Here is a 14,155-nt window from a genome sequence, read left to right as displayed (position 1 = left end):
ATCCCATATGCCATGAATAAGACCCAGCACAGCCAAATAAATAAAATAAATATTAAAAAAAAAAATAAGAGAGAAACAGAGGGAGATATGATGCAGAAACAAAAGAGAAGACAACGTGAAGACAGGCTAGAGAGAGAAATGTGGCCACAAGCCAAGAGATGCCAAGAGTCACCCAGAAGCTGGAAAGGGGCCTAGAATGGATTCTCCCCTAGAGCCTCTGAAAGGAATGGTCCTCTGAATGGTATGGTCCTGCCAATTCCTTGATTTCAGCCTTCCAGTCTCCAAAAACTGTGAGAGAATAATTTCCTATTGTTTTAAGCCTCTGGGTTTATGGCAATTTGTTAGAACAGTTCCAGGAAACTAACACCCCACGCTTCTCCCCAGTTTTCTCTTCCAATAAAGTTCCCACAGCACATTATGCATCCCTCCTCCTACTCTTCACTGCACTTTGTAGTTAAGAGGCGCTTTCCATAATCTAATTTAGATTTCAAGCTCATCTAAGGACTGCCCTATTCATCTTTCTTTACCTTGAGTGCTCCTTGCCTAGAATCTGGTAAAAGCTCAATGAGTGTTTTTAAAATCACTAAATTTTAATCAAATTCATAAACCCTTATGTACAAAACCGAGAATAATGGCTACCACCATTGGGGTAGGAAAGATAACTCTAGAACTATAGTTACACAGTTGTAACTGATGACAAAAAAGGACTACATTTTCAGCCCTTCCCAAAGATTAAAATTATTTGGGGAGGGACACCGATAAAACTCAAGTGATAATGAGCTGTATTCTGGACAGCAACGAATGTGTTGCCAAGGAATAAAGAATAAGTTGGCAAAGTGAAACTTTTTAAACTCAAAATGGTTCAATGCTGCCCCAAAGAATGTATAAGTCTGTGTACATGTCCACTCATTTCCCTTGAATAACAGGAAATATTCCAGGCAGAATCAGAACACATCTATCCTTTAAGCCAACTAAACTGCATACTGGAAGGTCCCTTTGAATGCTCAAACTCTGAAATGCTACTTCATATTAAGAAACACCTGCTTTATTCTTCTTTGTAAAATCACTACCACCTGAAATTATTACACATTTGTCTGTCTCCTCCACTAAAACATGAACTCCATGTGGAAGGGACTTTGTTTATTTACTAATACATCCCCCTGGTCTACAATACTGCCTGGTAGAAGGTCCTCTATAAATGTCTCTGTACAAAGGGAGGAAGGGAAGAAAGAAGACAGTTTAAGGAATGACTAAGAAATTATCCACTTCTATAGGTTAAAATGGCAGGCATAAATATCACACTGCAATAGCCAACCACTTTGCACAAAATATCCCCATCTCATCGTATTTACATAGATCTACAGATTCTATGTGGAAGGAATGTGAAATTCTTGAGAATGACATAAGGATGAGCTATCAAACAACAGAACGGAGGTGTGTAGTAAAACTGAGAAGACAATTTTAAGCAGCTGCTTACTGTTTTCCCCTCCACATATTCTTGCAAAAAGAAAATATCTGCCTCCTGCAGCTTTGGCTTCCAGAAGTTGAACTCTCCAAGCTAGTTTCTGCTCTAAGCACAGACAGACAGGTGCATCAACCAAAAAAGAAATTACTCACCACCTTAACAACATAGGCAATAGTGTTGGCCACTCAATCTTCACACTGAACAGTCTGGCTGTCACCTCTACCCAACTCCATCTCAGCTGAGGATTGAGGTTGATGAACAGAATAAACTAACATTTCTGTTACCTGGTATTAAGGAAAAATCTGCTAGTCCTCAGTGAAATTTCTAGATAACAAAATATACCTGTTTCATCAATTTAAAAAATAGCTTTTAAAGTCATTTAAAAGCAAATCTACCCCAAAATGATTATGCACCTCACAACACAGATGCTTAACCTGATAATTATTCTACATGTCTCTTATTAAAAAAAAAAAAAAACTCAACTAAAGTATACTTTAAAGATCTTTTGGGGTTTCAATCATGATCAAGCAACATCTAACCTAGCAGAAAGAAATGAGTTCCCAGGTTCCCAGGAGTTGCACAAAATGAAAGACTTTGATACGCAGAAAGGAGTGGGAACAAGGAAATTATACTAGCAAAAAAGTAGACTGGGAGATTGCCCTGGCGGTCCAGCGGTTAGGACTCTGCACTTCTACCATAGGGGGAACGGGTTCAATCCCTGTTCCAGAACTAAGACCCTGCATGCTACACGCGGTACAGCAAAAAAAAAAAAAGGTAGATTGGTTATTGAAATATTTCTTTCCTTCAGGGAATGGCAGGAGTCAATCAGGCAGATTACCCTAAATAGTGCTGATTAGGTAACTCCTGAGTGAGTGCTCTAAGATTCAGTTTCTGGAAGAGTAACTAAGTCTTGGTTTGGTGATGTGGAGCTTAGAATAAATGACTCCATTTGGGATCTGTTGTCTTGTTTTTAATACCTTAAATCTCCACTGCTCTTCCACCTGTGCAGACCTCAGGAGCTAATGAATGAAGAGAGGCTATCTTCCCCAATAATACAGACCCTGTGCTTTTATGCTCAGGTTAATGTGGTCCACTGGAGAAGGGAATGGCAAACCACTTCAGTATTCTTGCCTTGAGAACCCCATGAACAGTATGAAAAGGCAAAAATATAGGACACTGAAAGATGAACTCCCCAGGTCGGTAGATGCCCAATATGCTACTGGAGAACAGTGAAGAAACAACTCCAGATAGAATGAAGAGAGGGAGCCAAAGCAAAAAAAATACCCAGTTGTGGATGTGACTGGTGATAGAAGTAAAGTCCAATGCTATAAAGAGCAATATTGCATAGGAACCTGGAATGTTAGGTCCATGAATCAAGGAAAATTGGAAGTGGTCAAACAGGAGATGGCAAGAGTGAATGTCGACATTTTAGGAAACAGCAAACTATAATGGATTGGAATGGGTGAATTTAACTCAGATGACCATCATATCTACTACTGTGGGCAAGAATCCCTTAGAAGAAATGGAGTACCAAAGAGTCTGAAATGCAGTATTTGGATGCAATCTCAAAAACGACAGAATGATCTGTTTGTTTCCAAGGCAAACCATTCAATATCACAGTAATCCAAGTCTATGCCCTGATCAGTAACACTGAAGAAGCTGAAAGTGAATGGTTCTATGAAGACCTACAAGACCTTTTAGAACTAACACCCAAAAAAGATGTCCTTTCATTATAGGGGACTGGAATGCAAAAATAGGAAGTTAAGAAACACTTGGAGTAACAGGCAAATTTGGCCTTGGAATACGGAATGAAGCAGGGCAAAGGCTAATAGAGTTTTGCCAAGAGAACGCACTGGTCATAGCAAACACCCTCTTCCAACAACACAAGAGAAGACTCTACACATGGACATCACCAGATGGTCAACACTGAAATGAGATTGACTACATCCTTTGCAACCAAAGATGGAGAAGCTCTATACAATCAGCAAAAACAAGACCGGGAGCTGACTGTGGCTCAGATCATGAACTCCTTATTGCCAAATTCAGACTTAAATTGAAGAAAGTGGGGAAAACCCCTAGACCACTCAGATATGACCTAAATCAAATCCCTTACGATTATACAGTGGAAGTAAGAAATAGATTCAAGGGACTAGATCTGATAGACTGCCTGATGAACTATGGACAGAGGTTCATGACACTGTAAAGCAGACAGGGATTAAGACCATCCCCAAGAAAAATGCAAAAAAGCAAAATGGCTGTCTGAGGAGGCCTTACAAATAGCTGAGAAAAGACGAGACATGAAAAGCAAAGGAGAAAAGGAAAGATATACCCATTTGAATGCAGAGTTCCAAAGAATAGCAAGAAGAGTTAAGAAAGCCTTCCTCAGGACTGGAAAAGGTCGGTTTTCATTCCAATCCCAAAAGGCAATGCCAAAGAATGCTCAAACTACCACACAATTATACTCATCTCACACACTAGCAAATTAATGCTCAAAATTCTCCAAGCCAGGCTTCAACAGTTCGTGAACCGTGAACTTCCAGATGTTCAAGCTGCTTTTAGAAAAGGCAGAGGAACCAGAGATCAAATTGCCAACATCCGCTGGATCATTGAAAAAGCAAGAGAGTTCCAGAAAAACATCTATTTCTGCTTTATTGACTATGCCAAAGCCTTTGACTGTGTGGATCACCACAAACTGTGGAAAATTCTTAAAGAGATGGGAATACTAGACCACCTGACCTGCCTCTTGAGAAATCTGTATGAAGGTCAGGAAGCAACAGTTAGAACTGGACATGGAACAACAGACTGGTTCCAAATAGCAAAAGGAGTACGTCAAGGCTGTATATTGTCACCCTGCTTATTTAACTTATACGCAGAGTACATCATGAGAAACACTGGGCTGGATGAAGCACAAGCCGGAATCAAGATTGCCGGGAGAAATATCAATAACCTCAGATATGCAGATGACACCACCCTTATGGCAGAAAGTGAAGAGGAACTAAAAAGCCTCTTGATGAAAGTGAAAGTGGAGAGTGAAAAAGTTGGCTTAAAGCTCAAGATTCAGAAAACTAAGATCACAGCATCTGGTCCCATCACTTCATGGCAAATAGATGGGGAAACAATGGAAACAGTGTCAGACTATTTTGGGGGGCTCCAAAATCACTGTAGATGGTGACTGAAGCCATGAAATTAAAAGATGCTTACTCCTTGGAAGAAAAGTTATGACCACCCTAGAAATCATATTAAAAAGCAGAGACATTACTTTGCCAACAAAGGTCTATCTAGTCAAGCCTATGGTTTTTCCAGTAGTCATGTATGGATGTGAGAGTTGGACTATAAAGAAAGCTGAGCACAGAAGAATTGATGCTTTTGAACTGTGGTGTTGGAGAAGACTCTTGAGAGTCCCTTGGACTGCAAGGAGATCCAACCAGTCCATCCTAATCAGTCCAGAGTATTCACTGGAAGGACTGATGTTGAAGCTGAAACTCTAATACTTTGGCCACCTGATACGAAGTACTAGCTCGTTTGAAAAGACCCTGATGCTGGGAAAGACTGAAGGCTGGAGAAGAAGGGGATGACAGAGGATGAGATGATTGGATGGCATCACCGACTCAATGGACATGAGTTGGAGTAAACTCTGGGAGTTGGTGATGGACAGGGAGGCCTGGCGTGCTGCAGTCCATTGGGTTGCAAAGAGTCGGACACAACTGAGTAACTGAACTGAACTTGAATCCTAGAGTTTATCCTCCCTATCAATCAGTTCTTGCCTTGAGAGCATTTCCAAGTTGTGTCTCTTCCAGAGAACTCAATCATGGGTGGAGCCTCTATCCAAGGCTCTTAGAGCTGGGCCTGAGCTAAGAATGGACAGAGCCAGTAAATTTTCACAGCCTGAGAGATCCCTCAGGCTCAGTGCCCAATCAAGAACTTTTGGGCATAGACTGTGGACATCAGTCCCAGCTAGTCCAGAGCATTTATTCTGAGAGGTCCCTGGGAGCAACAATCTCTTAATCAGAAAGGCTTGGCCAATGACAAGACAGCTCAGTATTCAGGCCTTACAGGTAGGTATTCTGGAGCCTGAGAAAGACGGGGAAGGGAAGAAATCCATCCACAGGCTTCCTTATGCAGGGAGGAAAATCCAAGTCAGCAAAGTGTTCTGCTGCATAGTGAGAGTGAAGCTGTGTTCAGTCTAAGCCATTTGTCACATCTGCATGCCATTACTGAGACTCAGGCAGGCCACCCTAAAATATGCCACAATGGTATACTAATTATTTTGAAGTAGTTATTTAAGAAACGGCCAATGCAAAAGGGACACTTCAACCCTTTTTTCTGTCTCCCTGAAAGCAAGAAATAAATCTCTCATGTGAAAGGTGTACTCCCTGAATCTGGAGCTTTAAGAGAACACCCTTATATCCAAGAGACAGGGAACTAACCTTGTCACTAATTTACTATGCCAAGGCCAAGCTCCGTTTAGATTCTTCACTAATTGGGCATCTAAAACCTAAGTTTCTTCATCCTGTCAATTCTTCACAAATAGTCTGAAAAGCATAAAGCTACCTGCTGTGGCCACTTTTTAGGTTCCATTCCTATGGGGGCTCCATGTGCTTGAGTTAAAATGCTTCTTTTTCTCCTGTTAATCTGTCCTCCATCAATTTTATTATTAGTGCAGCCATCAGAATTTAAGAGGGGTAGAGGGGCAAATTTCCTCCTTCCCAACAATAATTTTTAGTTTAGCCTTTTTATGCATTTAAACTGTACTTTATCTTCTGTGGCAAGTCCAAATTTTGTGCATCCGAACCACTCAGTTTTACCATTTCTTAACTTTAAAAATTTCAAACACTTTTCAACAAACATTGGGATTGATACTAAGCATATCGTATGTTAATGCAGCATGGTACTTCAATACTAAAAATAAACACTCATCTGCCAATGTTTTCTTTTTGTTCCACAACCCTAATCACCAAGCTCAACAAATTCCTCCTGAAACCAGAGGCCTGGTTCAGACTGCCCAGCCAGTTGCTAAATTTCACAGCTGACTCAGCACCACTCAACCTGCCAATCACTTTAGGTCTACGAACAGCCACGTCCAACAGCAACTAGGAGTTACGACCAAGACATAAAGGAAAGCTGTGCTTTCAGGCTCACCCCAAACACCCATGATGGATCAACCTGCCTTGACTGAGCTCATAAGAACTGCAGAAATCCAAGACAAGGAGCCCAACTCCAAAGATTTCATCTGCTGAGGAGATACCACCTAACCAGGATTTGGACAATTTCCACAGAAGACTGGAGAAGGGAGGAGAATGAAGAAATAGGATGTAGTAGTCAAGAGGGTTCCACAGAGGAGACTGGGGCAGGGCTGGCCTCAGGGTACAAGGGCTCCATGCCTCATAGAGGCTACACCATGGAAGAAAAATGACTGGGGAAACCAAGAGGCTCAGGGGACAGAAGGCTAAGGCAAAGAGAAAGAAACTAACATTTAGCCCTGAACGGTTCAGGCTATAACTTGAATTTTAGGCCTGTTTGCTCATCCCTATAAAATAGGAGCCAAAGCTTCTGATAATCCAGTAAGCACACCTCTAAAAATGTATACAAGTCACCAGCTGGTCACGGCATGACAGGCTGTGTAATAATATCACAGCCCTACTGAGCACCCCACTGCCCCAAATCTGTAGACTATCCTAGTGGCATGTCTGTGAAAAATGGATAATCATTTCCAAAAATCCTTTAAGAACAATTCCACAGTTTAGATCTTTCAACTTCATTACTTAAAAAAAAAAAAAAAACAACTTTATATCAATAAGAAAAATGTGAATATACCAATAGAAAAATCAGCAAAAGAGAAAGACAATTTGCTAAATACAAATAACCTGTATTTGTAAATGACATAAATAAAATGGCCACAAAAAGATATTTTTCTCACATCAGACTGAATGAATAGATAAAAAGAATATTCACTATAGACCAAGGTTGGCAAAAAACAGTATACTCATTCAGTACTCCTGGAAATGTATACCAGTTCCACCTTTCTGAAAGGCAATTTGGAAATATGTACAAGCAGCCTTTAAATGGTTCACATCTCTGATCTAGTCATTCCATATTAAGACACTATCCTAAGTGAATATCCAGAGAGACCCAATTTATGAGGATTTTCATCATAGCATTATTTATAGAAAAAAATAAGCTATATGTCCAACAATAGACGATTCTGCCATTATCTGTTTAACAAAGATAGGAAAGAATGCCAAACAGCCATTTTAAAACCATAGGAAAAAGATTAACAGGACATGATGAAAATGTTAACAACAGTTATATTCTGGGTAGTTTACACAGTTATAGTTTCCTGTCACCTCCACATTTTCCACAAGTATTGCTTCCATAATTTAAAAATTATAGGGCTTCCCTAGTGGGCCACTGGTTAAAAATCTGCCTTGCAGTGCAAGAGACACTGGCTCAATCCCTGGTCCGTGAAGATCCCACGTGCTGCGGAGCAACTAAGCCTGTGTACCGCCACTACTGAAGCCAATGTGCCTTAGAGCCTGAGCTCTGCAACAAGAGAAGCCACCGCAAAGAGAAGCCCACACACATCACAACAAAGAGTAGCCCCTGTTTACAACTAGAGAAAAGCCCATGTACAGCAACAAAGAAACAAAAAACAAAATAACTAAATAAAAACTAAAAGTACAAAATGAATATATCTAAGCCTCTCACTCCTCTGTGCTGACACCTTTACTGCCTTTTCCTAAGCTCTATGGAGGGCACTCAAGGCCTCCCCATTGTACTTTGGGACCCCTGACTCATTCCTGCTCCTGCAGCTCAAATGTACCCCTGTACCAAGGTCCTTCCTCTGCCCCTGACCAGACAGTGCTAAACACCTCAGAATGATGAATGGTCCCTGGGATCACACACAGATGAACACACAAGGCAATAAGAGCATCTCTGAAGCAATCAGAAGAATCAGTCCTAAGATCAGCTTCCACAACCACATTACCTGCGCTGAACATGTCAAAGTCAAGAGATATTAGTGGACAACAAACGCTGGAAATGCTAGGCCAATTTCCCTGAAAAGGAAGGACCCTGAAAAATCTCAAACCATCCTGGCTTTCTATCCCGTTTGATTGCTGGGACACTAAAAATCTGTTTTTTCAATTTCAAGTGGTGGTTCATTCTAGTGTTTTGGATATCATAAGACCAATGAGAAATGTAATGCTGTTGCTGCTGCTAAGTCATTTCAGTCGTGTCAGACTCTGTGCGACCCCGTAGACGGCAGCCCACCAGGCTCCCCCGTCCCTGGGATTCTCCAGGCAAGAACACTGGAGTGGGTTGCCATTTCCTTCTCCAATGCATGAAGTGAAAAGTGAAAGTGAAGTCTCTCAGGCGTGCCCGACTCTTATCGACCCCATGGACTGCAGCCTACCAGGCTCCTCTGCCCATGGGATTTTCCAGGCAAGAGTACTGGAGTGGGTTGCCATTGCATCTTCTCTCAATGAGAAATGTAATAGCCATGTTAGAACACCAAACTAAATAATCAGGATAATTCTTCCCCGAGATCTAGGAAACAAGATATCTAACCAAAGCTCCTAGGGCTCAAGCAGGACCCTACAAAAAGATGAGGTGTCACTTGTCTGATGAAAAGTTCCTAGAAGAGCCTATACCTGTGGAAGAAACGGTTCTTTTGTCAGAAGTTCTCAAAATTGCTATCCCCCTAGGGGCTCCTTTTCCCTAGACCACCATGTGCAAACTGAAAAATCTCTGTACAAAGAAATCCGTGGAACAAACAAGAGTTAGTAATAGCAACTGTTCAAGAGAAACTGGGTGTTTGACTGACGACCTTATGAGAAGATAAAATTTGTGTGCGAATTGCTCTCCCAAAACTACAGGAGGGCACAGACTTGGGCCGAAACACAGCACAGACAGGACCATGGTGGGAGATTCTATTCAACGTAGCCAAAGATCAGCAATGAAGGAAGGAGCTTCTAAAAACACCTTCACCTCAAAGCAGGATGAGACACTATAAACCTGCAACTGAAGGGAAAAGAGAAAGTGTTAAGCCCATGGCAAAAGAAACAGAAAAAAAAAAAAAAAAAGGCCAGAGGCAATGAGAACTTGAGCCAGCCAGTGCCCACATGCAATATAAGACTATTTCTCAATCTCATCCTTTAGTTATTTTTCCACCAAGGACTTCTCATTTTGAACACTCTCTAATATTATTTTGAAGACTGTAATTATTAAAACTGATTTGTTTCTTCAAAGATAATGGCCACATTGCACATCCTTGTTAGGCTCTTCAGGCAACAGGACAGCTGGGTTTCAATGCCAGCCCTGCCAGTAGCCCTGTCCAGCAAGTTACTGTTCCAACATCTAGGAAATACACATTTCTGCTGCAATAGTGGGAAGGGTCTAGGAAATACACATTTCTGCTACAATAGTGGGAAGGGAGTACATGGACAATAACTTCTATCCAAAATCATCTTATTAAAGCCGCACCATTTTCTGGCTATTTCCACCACACAAATTTGTAAGAATTTAAGCGCATCATTTTAAACAAGAATTACTGCTCCATCCTATACAGAGATCAAAAGATACAAATTAGATGATGATGGAAAGGAACTCAGGGCCTGGATTTTCCTCTATTTTTAACAAAGTGGTACTAGACATCCATCTTGGGAGAGTCAAGCATGCAGGGACTTTCCTACATATTATTCCTTTGTTTGCCAAACATTTATGTACTGCACCATCCAAAAGGTGCTCAAGGCCTGTGCCTCAAGAGTTCTCCCACTGAGGAGCAGGCAGCTCTCGGCCGCCTTCTCTCAGCCTCTTCCTTCCCATCCCCAAACTTGCAAAACAGTCCCCCTTTTCCTTGCTGCCTCACCGTCCATGAAATCAGCTGCCTGCCACCACTGGAGGAGACCCTCAGCCATCACCGATCTCTTCTACGCTCTGCCCTCATCTTCCCCCACCTTTTCTTTTTCTTTGCTTAGCAGATCTCCCGCCCATTTTTAATCGGCATTTTCAGGCCTTTTAAGCCTTCAGTGCTTAGAGATCACTAGTTCCCCCAACATCTATTCTCATTTCCCCCCCATTGTAATAGAACCCCAATGCTTAGCCAAATACGTGGCCATTTCCCAGCTTCTCTTACAACCAGAGGAAGACATGTGACAAAGTCTGGCCAATAAGCTGTAAGCAGAAACAGTAAATTTTTCAAGGAAACTGACCATTTTCAAAGAAAACAGTGAGTTTTTCATGGAAACAAAGAAACAGTGAGCATTTTCAAGGAAATGGCCTTACAGAAAAGAAGCAGCCCTCTTCTGCCCTTCTTCCGGCTTTCTGAAATATGGATGCAGTGGTTGGAACTGCAGCAGCCATCCATCCTTTAGTAGAGGCAGAAGTCACACACTCAGGATGGTTGAAGATCAACAGTAGGAAACTGAATCCTTGAGATTATGAAGTTGCTGGTCTACTGACCTCTAACCTTCCTTTATGTAAGGGAAATACATTTCTATTGTGTTCAATCCTCTATCATTTTTGGTTTCAGTCACCTGGAGTTAAACGGAGCAAGGGCTACTTTTTGGCAAAGAAGCCTGAGATTTTGCTATGTTTAAAGAAACAGGTTATAAATATACATTGCTAGTTGTTTTGAAAAGCTATATAAGGGCTAAAAAAATACCACCAAAAGAGCTTAGCAAAATCCATTAAATGGCCAATGTATGTATAAAGATTTACTGTTCAAAAAAACTTAGGTCCCATTACCTTCTGAGATAGCATCTTCTATAAGTTGATTTGGGGGTCATTCTGGGAAAATATAGGGGCAGAAGATAAACCCTGTTTACTTCTTATTCTACTTGACATCTCCAAGGCACCTGACACTGACCTTTTCTTTCTTCTCAAAAACTTGTTCCCTCAGATGCTGGCAGCACACCATTCTCCTTCACTGGCCTCCTACCCTGTCTCGTCTCCTCCACCAGAAAACTCTAACCAAACCTCCCAGGGTCAATCATTAGCTCTCTGTCCTTGCTTGTCAAAAGCAGAAGCCCAGAATTCAGTTTTCACCAGTCAAGAGGAACCATTTTTATTTTCACTACACACAAAAAACAGCAACAAGAACAGTGTTGCAACTACCTGCTTCTAATGTTGTAAGATAAGCTTGGTCTCTCAAAACTACTGAAAAGTGCAGACAGGGCCCACGCCCTTTAACCTCAACATCCCACTGAAATGTCAGTGGGTACCATAAGTAATAAAACCATGACCTTAGACAGAAAAACGAGGGGACAGAGATCATCAGTGGATGAGATTTCAATAAATTTTTGGATGACAAAGTAGACTGAAGAGCTAAGATGGATGGAATTAAATGGGGCGGGGGGTGGGTGGAAACACAACCAAGAATATATATAGAAGAAAGTTTCCAGGAAAAATAGGATCCCTCTGCCCTCTGAAATCCTGGAAGAGCTCTGGACTGAGATCTGATATATGAGATGGTAGATGAGATTCAGGAGGCTGTGCTCCCTAACCACTCAACCCAAAATGAAGTCTTTCAGGCAACAGACTCCATCTAACCACACAGAAGTCAGGCCAATTCCCACTCAGGACAGAGATGAACCAAGACACTGCTGTGTGTCTACCCCATTCTTTCCATGTCAGAATGGGGTTTGTCCTGCCCACCTTCATCCTGTCCCTTTTTCACAACTGTACTTGAAGGGGCAAGAGATGACAGATAATAACTCTTTCATATGTAAGTTGTGAGACCCAGTGAGGAGACCACTGGACATCAAAGTGTGATGTGGACTATCAGCCACACATGACTGGTGACTAGACAGAGCTTTGTGTTGTCTGCCTTGGGAGGAGGCGATGAGTTCTGCAAGCCAGAAGAGAAGCCTGGATCAAGCAATACACACTGCCATCCCTCCCCAGCTAATGTTTTCCTGTAAAGACACATGGGGATTAATACACACTTCATAGAATGCACACGATCCTCAACATGATGTTTCCAATGCTTACAGAGGGAAAAAATGTCCCCAAAATATCTTATGTCCCAAAGATCCATTCAGCATTTTTAACAGGACAATGAATTGGAGAACATTTTTTTTGCAGGGGTGTGGGGTGGGGAGGAGGGAGATGCGCTGAATCTGCATTGATGGGCATGGACTTTCCTCTAGTTGCAGCAAGCAGGGGCTACTCTCTAGTTGCAGTACATGGGCTTCTCACTGTGGTGGCTTCTCTTCTTGTGGAGCACGGGCTCCAGGGTGCAAGGACTCAGCAGCTGCACTGCACAGCTTAGTTGCCCCGTGGCATGTGGCATCTTCCAGCACCAGGATCGACCCCATGTCCCCTGCACTAGTAGGTGGGTTCTTAAGCACAGGGTCACCAGGGAAATTCAAGGGGAGGAATTGTTAAGTTACATTTCAAACAACACTGGGAGAACACCAGAATTTTTAAATAGTATATTAAATTTCTAAAGATGTATGGTCTCCAAAGGTACTTTTGAGAGTCATATTGTCAACACATGCCTTGTGAAGATATTATAATGAGAAGCTTCCTTTTATTTTCTGTGGCCATGCCACAGAGTTTGCAGGATCTTAGTTCCCCAAGCAGGGATTGAACCCAGGCCCTCAGCAGTGAGAATGTGGAGTCCTGACCATTGAACTTCTAGGGAATTCCCAAGAAGCTTCTTTTAAAAAAATGGCCTGACACATATCATATAGCATCATACAAAGAAAAATTTAATATAACTACCAAGAATATAACACAATTTCATTCTGCAGTTTCTCCATCCTAAAGCATGGTCCACCATAGTCCATAGGAAGATGAAAGCCTAACATTTCAGGAAGATTTACAGCAGCACAAAAACAAGATACTTGACTCTGACAATTCACTTGATGTGAACCCCATTGTTAGGATGACCTAATGTATCCTCCAAACTGAGACACTTGAGAGCAAAAAGAGTGTCTCATCCTCTTCATCACCAAACTCATCCACACCTATCAACAGTGACTGCTTCAACCCTTGCCGACCGTCTGAAGTACCCATTTTTCTACTGAGTTGTCTTTTTTATATTCACTTTGTAGGAATTACTTACAGATTCTTAATGAGTCCTCTGTCAGAAGTATTTTTGATAAGTATCTTCTCATTGTCTGTGGCCTTCCTTTCCATTCTCTTTTAATAGCTCAGTTATCAGAATTTCTTAATTTTAATGTAGCTCAATTTGTCAACTGTTTCCTTCATAGTAAGTGCTTTTTCACAGGGACTTTTAGACATTACTAATATTATTCACATCTGAAAAATTAACAATTCCTTTAAATATCCAATATTCAAACTTACCCAATAATTTCACTTTTCTCTTTATAGTTTGATTAAATCAGGATCCAAATAAGATCCAGAAATCATTAATATGTCTTAAGTCTTTTAATTCATAGGTTTAATCCTCCATATATCTATCTCCATTGCTTCCCTCTTCATTTTTTTTTTTTAAGTGGGGGAGGTGGGTCTCCTTGCATTTATTTTCTAAAGTAACCAGGGCACTTATCCAGTGCTGTGTGTCACTGTTCCTCGGATTTCCTGTAAACTAGAAGTTCGGCTAGAGTCTTGAATAGTCTTAGGTATGATTTCTTTGGACAAGATTTCTCCATCAGTAGTACTGCACAATATACTTTTATCAAGAAATACACAATATCTGGTTGTGTGATGGTACTAGCACTGATG

The 14,155-nt window shown here is 41.4% G+C and overlaps 1 protein-coding gene across 1 annotated transcript in view; it reads right to left on the bottom strand.

Annotated features, from left to right (window-relative positions):
- CDS2 (CDP-diacylglycerol synthase 2) overlaps positions 1-14,155 on the bottom strand; it is a 57,008-nt gene that overhangs the window by 30,788 nt on the left and 12,065 nt on the right. The gene's annotated exons all lie outside the window — the stretch shown is intronic.

Source organism: Bos javanicus, chromosome 13, assembly GCF_032452875.1.
Source record: "Bos javanicus breed banteng chromosome 13, ARS-OSU_banteng_1.0, whole genome shotgun sequence".
Classification (NCBI taxonomy): domain Eukaryota; kingdom Metazoa; phylum Chordata; class Mammalia; order Artiodactyla; family Bovidae; genus Bos; species Bos javanicus.
This window is presented reverse-complemented; position numbering and strand designations above follow the sequence as displayed.